The 14,023-nt window shown below is 34.0% G+C and overlaps 1 long non-coding RNA gene across 3 annotated transcripts in view; it reads right to left on the bottom strand.

Annotated features, from left to right (window-relative positions):
* The window catches only part of LOC125929962 (uncharacterized), a 65,021-nt gene extending 51,576 nt beyond the window's left edge, over positions 1 to 13,445 (bottom strand). For 2 of the 3 annotated variants that reach the window (XR_007460015.1, XR_007460016.1), the window contains exons 1-2: positions 12,623 to 12,719; positions 1,433 to 1,613 (exon numbers count right to left, since the gene is read on the bottom strand). This is a non-coding gene — a long non-coding RNA (uncharacterized LOC125929962). Of the gene's footprint in view, positions 1 to 1,432; positions 1,614 to 12,622; positions 12,720 to 13,296 lie in introns of those variants that run through there. The other variant, XR_007460017.1, reaches the window with a different exon arrangement.
* Positions 13,446 to 14,023: the final 578 nt, after the last annotated feature.

Here is a 14,023-nt window from a genome sequence, read left to right as displayed (position 1 = left end):
TCTATTCATCTGTATGTCTATTTTTGTGCCAGTACCGTACTGTTTGGATTACTACAGCTTTGTGTAGTGTAGCTTGAAATATGGGATTGTTGTATCTCCAGCTTTGTTCTTCATATAAGTTTTGTTCTAATTCTGTGAAAAATGCTACTTTTGATAAGAATTGGACTGAATCTGTAGATTATTTTGTAGTATGGACAAAAAAGAATATTCTTTAAGGGAAGTATCTGTCATATCTATTAGAGCCCAGTTTTGTATATAAAATTGTGAAATAACTTTTGGGGTAGTAGGAAGAATGCATATGCTATGAAAAATGAAAAACTTATAACTTAGATGGCTTATCTAATATTAAAAATCATTCACGACTATAAAAGCACATAAAATCCCCAATACTTTGGTGTTCAGTTGACAAAGATATGTACTTCAAATAGTCTAAAATGCTAGTTAATATAATAAGAAAATTATAAGCCATGTTAAAAATGAATTAAAAGAACAGAAAGTCTTCAAATACTTATTTTTTTTTTTCAGATATTCCCATTCAGTTGAAAAGGTTTGTTAGAAATGTTGGGGCACACATTAACCCCTATAAACAGTTTGCATTCTAATCCCCCAAAAATGATCTATTGTTTTTCACATATTTATAGTCCTTCTCTAATGCCATGATGCATCATTATTATCTTAACAAGAAATTCTACCTCTGTAAATAAATTAGGACATATTTATGCAATATGTTGCTTTTCCTCTGATATTGTACTTCCCTGTTTTCTTATTTCTTTAATTATTCACTTATCAAAATTTCATCAATAAAATTTTATCAGGAAATTGCTATATGTAAGAAGGAATAAGAAACAAGAATAGATATTCAAGATCCTTTGCACAAATAAGCATACATTTCAGAAGTGAAGATACAAAGAGTAGCCAACACACACATTTTATTAATAAATGCAGTAAATGTGAGGAGAAAGAACACATCTAGAATATTAATCTGGTTACTATTATTTGGAATTTGAGTTGAAAACAAATACTGGTATGGGGCACCTGGGTGGCTCAATCAGTTAAGTGTCTGACTTCAGCTCAGGTCATGATCTCATGGTTTGTGGGTTTGAGCCCGACGTCGGGCTCTGTGCTGACAGCTCAGAGCCTGCTTTGGATTCTGTGTCTCCTTCTCTCTGACCCTCCCCCGTTCATGCCCTGTCCCTCTCTGTCTCAAAAATAAATAAACGTTGAAAAAATTTAATAAAAAAGAAAACAAATACTGCTAAAGATGATGCATAGATATGACAAAAATTTTATCCTAAGATTTCTAAACACCACCCCCCAACTCATATCATGCATTCTTAAGAATCTTTCAAGAAGCTAATTCGCAAACTATGCTTTGTTCTTTCTAAATATGAGCATGGGTTTTTCAACGGCCTTACCGTTGTGCAGAACTTACCGAAAACTGGGGGTGCCTGGGTGGCTCAGTCAGTTGAGCCTCTGACTCTTGATTTCGGTTCAGATCATTATCCCAAGGCCATGGACTGGATCAAGTCCTGACTCAGGCTCCGTTCTGAGCATGGAGCCTGCTTAAGATTCTCTCTTTTCCTCTGCACCTTTCCCCTGCTTGTATGCTTTCTCTGAAAAATAAATAAATAAAAAGAACTTGTTAAAAACTCATCACACCTACAGAAGTAGGAATTCCAGGAATAGAAAGGGCCATATCCACCATCATAACTCCCAAGAATTACATTAAAGTATTGTTTAGTAAATAATAGTATGCTTATCAGTGGTGGTTTTAGATTGATGATAAAAACAACACAGTGTTACTGGAACACAACCATGTCTATTTGTTGGCATAATGTCTATGGCTGCAATTGCACTAGAATATACAAAGCGTTGAGTATTTGCAATGAGGAGTGCATGTCCTGAAAAACCTAAATTATTGTTTACCTGGATCTTTACAGAAAAGGTTTGTTGATTCTTAGCTTAAATGTTACATATTTATGGTTGTGTATTAATTTTGGTTAATAGAATGTGTACTTATATATACATATCTATAATATTAATCTGGTTTCTATTTGGGATTTGAGTTGAAAACAAATCCTGGTATAGATGATGCATAGATATGACAATTATGAATAAAATTCAGTAATCTGAAGAATAAACATTGTTCAGTGCAAATTTTATTTCATATTAGGTTAAAAGCTTGGTGGCAGACAACATTAAAACTGTAGAATAATGATTTGAAAACAGATTTGTCTGTGGCCACAGGAAATCTGGTACTTAAACTGTCCATTTGAGATATAAACATGAGTGAATAAACCCCAAAATACCCACATATAAATACTGAAGGACACACATAGTCATAGAATGAATCAACGTACTTGCCACTCATATAGGAAAATTCTGTATAAGAAAATGTTTCTCCTTAATACAATTTTACCATTGATATTTTAATAAATCACCCATGCTTTACTCTCAACCCTGTTCGTTATGCAGTGGAACATTATTTAAAGATACTGCTTCATGAAGAAGAGGTTTCAAAGTAAAATGTTTTACATCAATAAAATGTCAAAATAAACAGTATCTAAGTCTATACTTAACTATTTCAGACTCTGAGTCAGGCTTAATCTAACTTTTAACCCATGAAAACATTAAAAAACACACAGAAATGCATCAGAAGAAGTATGGGAATATTTTGAGTTCAATAAACTTGGCTTCCAAACACTGTCATTATCCTTGGAGTAACTAGGAGTGAGGAAACAGACTATTATCTTATTAATTCAGTTTTCCCAGTACAGTGCCTAGCGTGTGGTAGCACTTGGAACATTTGTTGAATGGATGCATTAGGAAGTATACATTTTCTTGCCTTCATTTCCTTTTTTATGGTGGTTATTTAAATACAGAATAATACCAGCTTTTTTTTCTAGACCTCAAAGTTTATTATGAGCAAATTAGTTAATGGTTTTTCAAAGATTCTTTGGAAATATAGGGTGATAGTTCATGGAATATTAAGGTTTAAGCTCTTTGGAAATACGAATTATAGACATGAGTAGTTTAAAAAAAAAGTCAAAAGTGTTTGACCTGAAAAACTATATAATTTGAGGTTTGGCTGATACAGTAACATCATTCTATTCCTTCCCAACTGGTTCAGCCTTCTCTGTTCTTCCAGGTTGCTGGAGCGAATGCATCCTTGACCCAAAATGAATTGTTTCATCTACTAGTTTAAAGGCTGTTTAAAAAATAACGACTTTGCTTTTAGCAGTCCGTGCTCTCCTCTGAAATACTCTGCTGATTCACAAAGCTGTCTGAGAAATTCATGATGTCGCTGCAATATCAGCCTGAATGAGGATAAAGTACCCATTTGGAGATCAGAAAATTTACTTTATTGGCTAAAGGGCTACTCCCCTTTGATATAAAGAAAGGCATTAGAAAATCTATTAAGACTGAGTTATATTCTGCAGCCACCATCTTTTCTTGTTACAATTAGTATTTCATTTTAATTGTGCTGCTATATAATTTCTGATGAAAAGATACTCAGTGTGAACTCTGAACAAGATTATTTTTTACTACAATAGACCATTTGTTCATTGGATATTTCCTTAATATTTTCTAGAGTATAAAAGGAGGTACAGAAATTTTACATGGTCAAGAATGTTAGGGCATATTGTAAGTGTGTTCCTCTTAAATCTACCTCTTTTGTTATGCTTGTTGCTATAAAGGGAAGATGGATATATTCACCTTTTCAGTCAAACTGTATTTTGTTATGCCTAGGTAATTAGAGTCTGGTTGTCTCTCGTTTATGGGGCCATTCTGTATAAGAGGTTATAGTAAAAATGGTCCTAGTTTCTTTTTATAAAGTGAAGGCAGTTTCTCCTCTTGGAGGAAACCACTCATGTAGTTATGTATGATTTTCTTAAACTTTCTTTACCTATTAGACATTTCTAGTAACTATTCCACATACCCAATTTCTTCATGATTTCTTGTGTGCGTATTTGGCACCTACTATATAATAGGTGTGTATATTTTTTAAGCTGTGCTCATTAAAATATGAATAAAACATTCTCTGTCCTAACAATCTCAGAATATTTGGGGAAAGACAGACATGTAAGTAATTTATGCTCAAAGAATTTGGGAATTATCTCTTCTCACTGAGATTAAAATAGGCTTTTCTGAAGTTTTAAGATTTAGAAGTGAGTCTTGAGGGTGAGGGCATTCCAGGCTGAGGAAACAGTGTTAGTAGAGGAACAAAGTCATAAAATAAGCACAAAAAGTCAGGCAGCAATGAGTCCTCTGTGTCTGAAAGATAGAGTGATTGATGGGACTGAGAATACATGTTGGAGCCAGGCTATTGAGAGCTGCATGAAGAGTTGAAATGTTAGATTTTATTCATTATGCAGTGGGGAGTCACTGAAGATTTTGGAAGAGTAATAAAGGTCTGACTTCAAATTTGGGAAGGTAACTTTTATCTATATTGAGGACAGGTTGGAAAACCAAAGACAGGCAATCTAGGAGAAATGCTAATTAGATATTTCAGTATTAAGAAAAGACTTACTTCAAATTGCTTCCTTCAGAGAAATATTTTTATTAATTCAAAATTATCTTAGAACTGATGTCCTGGATGTTAAATAAGAGCAACTTTCATCATTCACTAATCAACACATGTCCTTGGTAATCTCTGGTCTTGGTGTGGACTGAATCATGTCTCCCCAAAATTGATACGTTGAAGCCCTAACTCCCAAAGTTACTATTTTTGGAAGTAGCTTTTTTAGGGATGTAATTAAGACTAAATGAGGTCATAAAGGTGGGGCCCTAATCCAATAGGAATTTCGTCCATATAAGAAGAGTTAAACACACCAGAGATCTTTATCTGAGTTCATGAAAACACAGCAAAAGGCAGTTGACTACAAGCAAGGAAGAGAGGCCTAAACCAACCCTCATGCTAATTTGATCTTGGACATGTATCCTCCACAAGTGGGAGGAAATAAATTTCTGCTATTTAAGATAGTCTGTGGTATTTCTAACGGCAGCTAGAGAAGACCAATACAGTGCTAGGGTAAAATCTTCAAGTTCCATCTTGCTTCTTTCTCTGTCTCTAAGGAGATGGTTCTCTAGGCTGAGGTATGGGAAATAAGATGCATTTATTACAGCATCACTTACCTCAAGACCTCAGGACAATTGAGGGGGAGAGAGGTAGTAGATTAAAGAGATATTTGTTCAGATAGGAACAGATTTAGATAGAAAGGAGAGAGGCTTAGTTAAGACAACATCCTTTATTCCACCTGTTTCTTAATCTTTCTGGATGATGATTCTGCCAAAAACAAACTCCTGCATATAAAGAAACACCTACAAGATCTGTTAGTGAGGTATGTAGTTTTTCCATCATGGACCTGACCTCAGTTAGGTTTGGTGTCTCTGGCTTCCATGACTGCCCTGTCCTCTTTCTCCTGTATATTGTAGATGCTGTCTCACTTTTTAACCAGTTACTCCTCTCTTCCTTCCTTCCTTCTTTCTTCTTGTAACTGTTCACATTATTCTAATATGCTGTCTTGGGTTTCGTTCTCTTTTCCTCCCACTTTTGTGCTAAGAAAAGTCCATTGCTAGTAAGATTTCCAGTAATATTCTTTTGCTTTATAACTCAAATTTAGAAACCTCTAGTCTTGTACCCTCAAACTCCATATACATGCATACCCTCTGGATATTCCCAGTAAAATATATTAATAGCGTTATGTGTGTAGTTGACAAAGCACCTTTATATATACCATATATGTACCTGTTTTTCCTCTTATTAAAAAAAAATGGAATTAGTACCACATGCCTTATAGTATTTATATATCAGATGCTGGCTCTCAAAGAGTTTCGTTTTCCAAATCATGAAATAAGTCAGATAAGCAAAGCATATTCAGATGTCAAGTACAGAGGTGTTTAAGCAAGTACAAAACTGGTACACTTCTAAAGTGGAACTTGTAATGTTACCATTACTTCCAAATGGGTCTTCCTTTCTCAAATGTGTTAGTTAATAGCACTGTCGTTTCTTTAATCACCTTGTCCTTAAGTCTAATACCTGTCACTCAATTAGTATTTGTAGAAAGTGCAGTGAAATGGCTAAACAAATGGTTATTATTATTATTTTTTTTTTCTTAAGAGAGACAGCAAGCACAAGCATGGGAGGGGAAGTGAGAAAGCAAATCTCAAACAGGCTTTATGATCAAAGTGGAGCCCAATGCAGGGCTTGATCCCATGACCCTGGGATCATGACCTGAGGTGGAATCAAATCAGATGCTCAACTGACTGAGCCACCCACACACCCTAAATAAATGCTTCTTAAAGTTTATTGTCACTTTAATGCCTATATGAAATGACTTAAAGTTGTTAACCATTTCCAATTCAGGAAGTTGAAAAGAACCAACAAGATAATGAACATGAGGAAACATGGATTTTTGTAACCATATTTAACAAGAAATAACTTATTTTTCTTAAAGCCTGTGGGAAATTGTCACAAGTCTGTAAAGATAAGTTTATTTTCATAGTGATGTTTTAAGAATTCCTTAATTTTTACTTTTATACTCTTTCCTATTACAAACTGAAATTACTACCCAGAATAGGAATAATTCTGATAATGTGGTCTCTCATATTATTATTATTGGGCTTTCTACCAATTAAACTTTGATTAAAAAATAAACAATGGCATAAAATATTATAATACATTGCCTCATGGAGTCTTAAAAATTTAGGAAGCAATATTGGTGACTAGTGACAATAACAGAAGGAAGACTAAACATTTCTTAATCAAAATAAATGTTTACTCTGGTCTGGAGACTATTTCTTATTTGATCATCCTTGGAGAATATAAAATGTCAGAGCCATTATTTTTTATTAACTGGATCTGGCATAGGCATAAATAGTAAATTGAACTATCCTTTTTTTTTTTTTTTGGTGATGGTGGGCATTAAGGAAAATTGGACTGAAAAAAATATTCAGACTTAAAATACAACTCAGGTACTTAAAGCTGGGTGAAGTTAATTTTTAGGGTAACTTTTGTAAAAAAAAATCTCAGATAATTTTGGTAAAATATAAATAACCTGGCTTGTCATACAAGCAATAGTTTGTATGTCTGGCTCATCACAATTTTAATTGTAAATCTCAGGAAATGCAGAATATGACAATTAAGTTAGGAAGTGCTCAATGGATTGCAGAGTAGTAAATTTTATTAAATTTCTTCATAAAATAACATTGACAAATAATCTAATACAGAGCTGCTTGTGTATTACTAGGTATTGCTGAAGGAACAAATAGGCAGCTCTAAATTCACTCAGAGGATGAGTTCTATGAGTTTGTTCTCACTAATTTACATGTTGTTTTGTGATAAAATTTTAGGTTATTTGGTTCTCTCTACCAGGAAGCAAGACTTTAAAAGAAGCAACATGTTCAATAATAGAACACTATTATTTCAGCACATCAAATAAGAAAATCAAATATAAATCCATGCATAAAGGCTAATATCTTAAATTTGAATAGAGGAATATTGAGAGGAAACATATGGGAATAAGTTGATATGAGATGGAAGATTTGGGGAAAATATATGTAAATTGTTTTAGATTTCTTTCCTTTCTCGTTAGGTGTCTTGATATTGATGGTGCAAAGGCGCAAGTATCAACTGTTCTGTAGGATATACTGGAAGATAATTATGGCACATCTACTTGTCTACTCATAGGAGTCAGCAATGTCCGACCCCACCTTCACTAATAATAGGTATAATGTGTTATGTCAGATTTAATAATTCAGGTCAGATAATAGATGTTATTATGTTATGGCATTTCTAAAAGTTGAACCAAAAATGGCTATGGGCTGTCTTTACAATCACCTCATTATATGTCCATGAAATAGGAAAAATCACTTTGACATGTTTACTGTAGTACTAAACAGCAATAATGCATTGAGTTTTTTCTGAGACTCACCTGTATAATACTCTGAGGTTGTTTATCACAGTTTTTAGAATGCTATGGCACTTACTTGCTATATGAGCCTAGAGACTGGAAAGAATAAATATAAATCTAAAATAGACTGGCTTATTTGCCATTCACATCAGACTCATTGTTTTCTTAGTATTCAGATGAACATACATATGCTTATGTATATTTTATCAGGGAAAACATATAAGCTATGATTCTGAAATTTGGACCACTACACCAATTACCTAAAACTAAAAACATATTCAAATCTTTAAGTGTCATGAGAATGGCTCTTGAGGATTTCTAGAATAGTAGTTGATAGGTAATCTTTATATTCCAATTTGCCTGAAAATATATTTTTGAAAAATTCACACATTTTTTTGTGCTTTGAGCAAGATTTGGTTCTCTTGCTCCTATAAAAGGTAAGAGTTTTAACATTAAAAAAATCACTTCTTTTTATTCTCTTTTTTCAATTATGATAAACTTAAAAAAATAATTGTATTTACCTTTTTTTATGGGGGTGGAGGGATGGTCATCTAGATTTCAGTATAATCTTCAGGACTGAAGTTTTATTAATTTAGTTCCAAAGAGGAAAAAAAAGTCTTAAACTCAAACCCTGGAACTTATCAGACCGTTTTCTTGATGGCCAACTCTTAGCCGTGCCCAACTCAGTTTTTCTAAATCTAAAAAGGTATTTACCATCCTTCTAGGCAGGATATAAAGATTAATTTGTTAAGACTGCAAAGTGCTTTAAGCCTGAAATGCTGTATGAGATAATAGGATAAATATTAATAATATCCTGTTAGAAGTACACAGCCATAGTAAGGTAACTAAGAAAAATAAATTGCAGTGCTTGGTATGAAATTGAAAATCACTAATGGAATGAAAGTTTGTTCATACTGGGAGCAGTGTTGGATCATGTATAATGTAATAGCAGGTCATTTTCAATTGTTTTAATTGCCATGAGCAACAACTGATCTTTACAGCTGTTCCTGACAAGCTTTTGGATGGCCCTAATGATCGTAAAATGGTGCCAAAGACCAGCATTATCCCCTATTGAACATTAAATGGTATCGACCCCTTTACTAAGTCCATCACTCAACAGACTCCTTAAAGTAATTCATGACACAATTAACATTAATTAACTTTACAAAAACCCCTTCAAACTCTGCTGTATTAAGACTTCAGACTTTGAAGAAAGGAAAGAGCAACTAACAAAAAAGTTATGAATCCTCCTCTGAAAGCCATCAATTAGGGTAAGTAAAGATTCCTAAATTTTTATAACCTTCATTTATCACTTGCCACTCTTGATAATTTTATCCTGTGTAAAGATATCTAAAGCCATTCAGTACCAAAAGTACCATTCATCTCTGTACTTCACATCCACTCTACAACTGAGAGTGGCAGCTTCCAAATTCATGTCAGAGTAAACCTGAGTCACAAGTCATTACTGGGTCCTACAGAAATATGAGCAAAATACCTCTCAGTTATGCAGGAAAATAACCTGGCCTTGTCCTTTTCATCTTCATTTTCAGGGAACTCTTCTACATTGAATTTCTGCTTTAAGTTCCAAGTGATTAACACAAACCTACTCTAGAATATCAACAATAATAATAATCTATTCATAATGTGCATGAATTTGCACATACATTAAACCATCATAGTAAGTCTATGAAATAAACATCCCAATAATTTCAAACTTGCTAAAGATATGTTTGCTTCTATCTCAAGCAATTGCTCAATAGTGATATAACTGGTGCTCAAATCCAGTTCAAATCCTTCTAAACCTGGACATAGACAGTTCTCATTAGACGGGTTGCAAAGTTGAATATCCATGGTATGCAAAGCATTGTAATAACATCTGATTGCGGTTGGCTGAAGTATATCACAGAACACTAATTATTAAAGAGAAAACCGGGGCGCCTGGGTGGCTCAGTCGGTTAAGCGGCCGACTTCGGTTCAGGTCATGATCTCGCGGTCTGTGAGTTCAAAACCCGCGTCGGGCTCTGTGCTGACAGCTCAGAGCCTGGAGCCTGTTTCAGATTCTGTGTCTCCCTCTCTCTGACCCTCCCCCGTTCATGCTCTGTCTCTGTCTCAAAAATAAATAAACGTTAAAAAAAAATTAAAAAAAAATAAAGAGAAAAATTTTTTGCTATGATAGTTGCTTGGCAAGAGCCTGAGGGGATAGCAGACAGAAAGAACAGACATATTTATCTAATGACTACAGGTTTACTGCCAGGCAGCGGGTAACTCAGAAGTGTCCCTCTAAGAAAGAGGAACAGAGAAAGGATCAGAGAAAATCTTTAGAAACAACCACAGAGTAATAAAATGGCAAGAAATACATACCTATCAATAATTACTTTCAATTCAAATGAACTAAATGCTCTAATAAAAAGACATGGGGTGACAGAATGGATAAAAAAAGAGACCCATCTACATGCTGCCTATAAGAGACCCATTTTAGACTTAAAGACACCTGCAGATTAAAATGAAAGGAGGAAGAAACATGTATCATGAAAATGGATGTCACAAGAAAGCTGGAGTAGCATTACTTATATTGGACAAAATAAACTTTGAAACAAAGACTGTAATAAGACAAAGAGGGCACTATGTAATAATAAAGGAGACAATCCAACCAGAAGATATAACGATTGTACTATTTGTATACCCTATATAGGAGCACCCACATCCATAGAACAGTTAATAAGAAACATTAACACCTCAAACCAATGGACAGATCATCTAAAGGACATCACAAGGAAACAATAACTTTGAATGACACACTGGAGCAGATGGATTTGACAGATATATACAGAACATTTCATCCTAAAACAGAATACTCTTTTTTTCGAGTGCAGAGAGAACATTTTCCATAATAGATCACATATTAGCCAACAAATCTAAAAAAAGATTGAAATCATACAATGCATATTTTCTGACCACAACACCAGATATCAAATACGAGAAAAAATCTGGAAAGCCCACAAATACAGGGAGGTTAAATAACATGCTACTAAATGAAATTTAAAAGTATGAAATGAAAGCACAATGGTCTAAGATCTATGGGATGCAGCCAAAGTGGTTGTAAGAGGGGCGTTTACAGCAATACAGACCTACCTCAAAAAATAAGAAAAATCTCAAATAACCAAACCTTCCCACTAAAGAAGCTAGAAAAAGGAACAAACAAAACCTAAAACCAACAGAAGGAAGGAAATAATAAAGAATAGAGCAGAAATAAATGATACAGAAACTAAAAACAGGCAAACAATAGAACAAATCAATGAAACCAGGAGCTGGCTTTATTGATAAACCTGTAGCCAGACTTAAGAGAAAAGACTGAAATAATATCAAAATGAAAGAGAACAAATAAAACCATGGAAATAAAAACAATTACTATAACCTAACAAAATGTACATCCTAGAAGAAACTGATAAATTCCTGGAAACATGGATACTACACAACTGAAACAGGAAGAAATAGAAAATATTTGACCAGACCAGTAACTAGCAAAGGTATTGAATCAGTAAAAGACAAAAACAAAGCCTCCCCAAAACAAAAGTCCAGGACCGGATGGGTTCACAGGGGTTTTCCACCAAACATTTAAAGAAGAGCTAATACCTATTCTCAAACTGTTCTAGAAAATAGAAAGGGAAGAAAAACTTCCAAAGTCTTTCTATGAGGCATTACCCTGATAACAAAACTAGATGTATACCACTAAAAAAGAGAATTACAGGCCAATATCTCTAATAAAAATTGATGCAAAACTTCTTAATAAAATACTAGCAAACAGCATTCAATAATATATTAAAAGAATCACTCACCACAATCAAGTGGGATTTATTACTGGGTTGCAAGCATGGTTCACCATGAACAAATCAATGTGATACATCACATCAGTAAGAGAAGGGATAAGAAACATGATTATTTCAACAGAGAAAAAGTATTTGACAAAATTCAACATCCATTCATGATATGGGGAGAGTATACCTCAACCTAATAAAAGTTCTCTTTCAAAAACTCACAGTATCATCCATGATGAGGAACAACTGAGAGCTTTTCCCCTAAGGTCAGGAAATCTAAGAAAAGATTGTCCACTTTCACCACTTTTATTTAACATAGTAATGAAAGTCCTAGCCACAAAAACCAGGCAAGAAAACAAAAGAAAGTAAATCCAAATTCGGTAAGGAAGAAGTAAAATATTCACTATTTGCAGATGACATGATACATAAAGAGAAAACCATCAAGACACCGCTAGGAAACTGTTAGAACAAATAAATTCAATAATGAAGCAGCAGAAAGAAAAAAAAAGAAAACAATCCCATTTTAATTGTAACCAATGTAAGATACCTTGAAGACAACACAAAGAAATGGAAAGATTTGCATGCTCATGCGTTTGAAGAATATTGCTAAAATATCTATAGTACCCAAAGCAAACTACAGATTTAATGCAATCACTATCAAAATACCAACAGCATTTATCATAGAACTAGCACAAAGAATCCTAAAATATGTATGGAACCACAAAAGACCCTGAATAGCCAAAGCAACCGTGAAAAAAAAAAAAGCTGCAGGCATCACAATTCTGGACTTCAAGTTATGTTATAAAGTTGTACTAATCAAAACAGTACGATAGTGGCCCAAAAATAGACACACATCAATAGAACAGAATAGAAAATCCAGAAATAAATCCATACCTATATGGTCAATTAATCTTCAACAAAGCAGGAAAGAATATCCAATGCGGAAAAAGTCTCTTCAAATGGTGGTGCGAAAACTGGATAGCATCATGCAAAAAAAAAAAAAAAAAAAAATGAGACTGGACTACTTTTTTACATCAGGCACAAAATAAACTCAAAATGCATCAAAGAATTAAATGTGGGACCCGAAACCATAAAAAGCCTGGAAGGAAACACAGGCAGCAACCTTTGACATATGCCATAGCAACATTTTTCTAGATAGGTTTCCTGAGGCAAAGGAAAGAAAATCAAAAATAAACTACTGGTTCTAAAAATAAAAAGCTTCTGCATAGCAAAGGAAACAATCAACAAAACTAAAAAGGCAACATATGGAATGGAAGAAGATATTTGCAAATGACCTTATAAAGGATTAGCATCCAAAATATATAAAGAACTTATTTAACTCAACACTCAATCCAATTAAAAAATGGGAAGAAGACATGAACAGACATTTCTCCAAAGAAGATATCCAAATGGCCAAGAGACGTACAATGAGTGATGTTGAGCATCTTATCACAGAATGCAAATCAAAACCACCATGAGATATCTATCCACACAGGTCAGAATAGCTGAAATCAACAAAAGAAACAACAGATATTGGTGGGGATGCAGAGAAAGGAGAAGCCTCTTACCCTGTTGGTGAGAATGCAAACTGGGGCAGACAAAGTGACAGACAGTATGGAGGTTCCTCAAAAAGTTAAAAGTAGAACTACCTTATGGTACAGCAATCACACTACTGTGTACTTACCCCCTAGAAATATAAGAATACTCATTCAAAGGGAAACATGCACCCTGATGTTTATAGCAACTTTATATAACTAAGATATGAAACTAGCTCATGTGTCCACACACACACATGGATGTTATTCAGCCATAAAAAGAATGAAATCTTACCATTTTTATTATGGATGGAGCTAAAGAGTATAATGCTGAATGAAGTAAGAGAAAGACAAATGCGATATGATTTCATTCATATGTGGAATTTAAGAAACAAATGAGAAAAAAGAAAAAGCAATAAGAGAAAACAAGAAATACTCTTAATTATAGAAAACTGAGGGTTACCAGAGGGGAGGTACTAGATGGGGATTAAGCAGTGCTCTTGTCATGATAAGTAGAGTGATATATGCAATTCTTGAATCACTATGTTGTACACCGGAAATTAATATAATACTGTATGTTAACTATACTGGAATTAATATGAAAACTTAAAAAAATCTCTTAGTGTCCCTAGGTATTCCTCTTAGATTGGACATGAGATAGCAGCTTATCATATTGTATATTCTAGTCATGAGCTACCAAGAACTTTAGAACAAACTTTGTTTTGGTAGTGCTCAACAGTATTTCTGTGGTGCTTTGCTC

This window comes from Panthera uncia, chromosome A2 (assembly GCF_023721935.1).
Source record: "Panthera uncia isolate 11264 chromosome A2, Puncia_PCG_1.0, whole genome shotgun sequence".
Classification (NCBI taxonomy): Eukaryota; Metazoa; Chordata; class Mammalia; order Carnivora; family Felidae; genus Panthera; species Panthera uncia.
The sequence above is the reverse complement of the archived record's forward strand: the minus strand, read 5'-3'. Positions and strand labels throughout refer to the sequence as shown.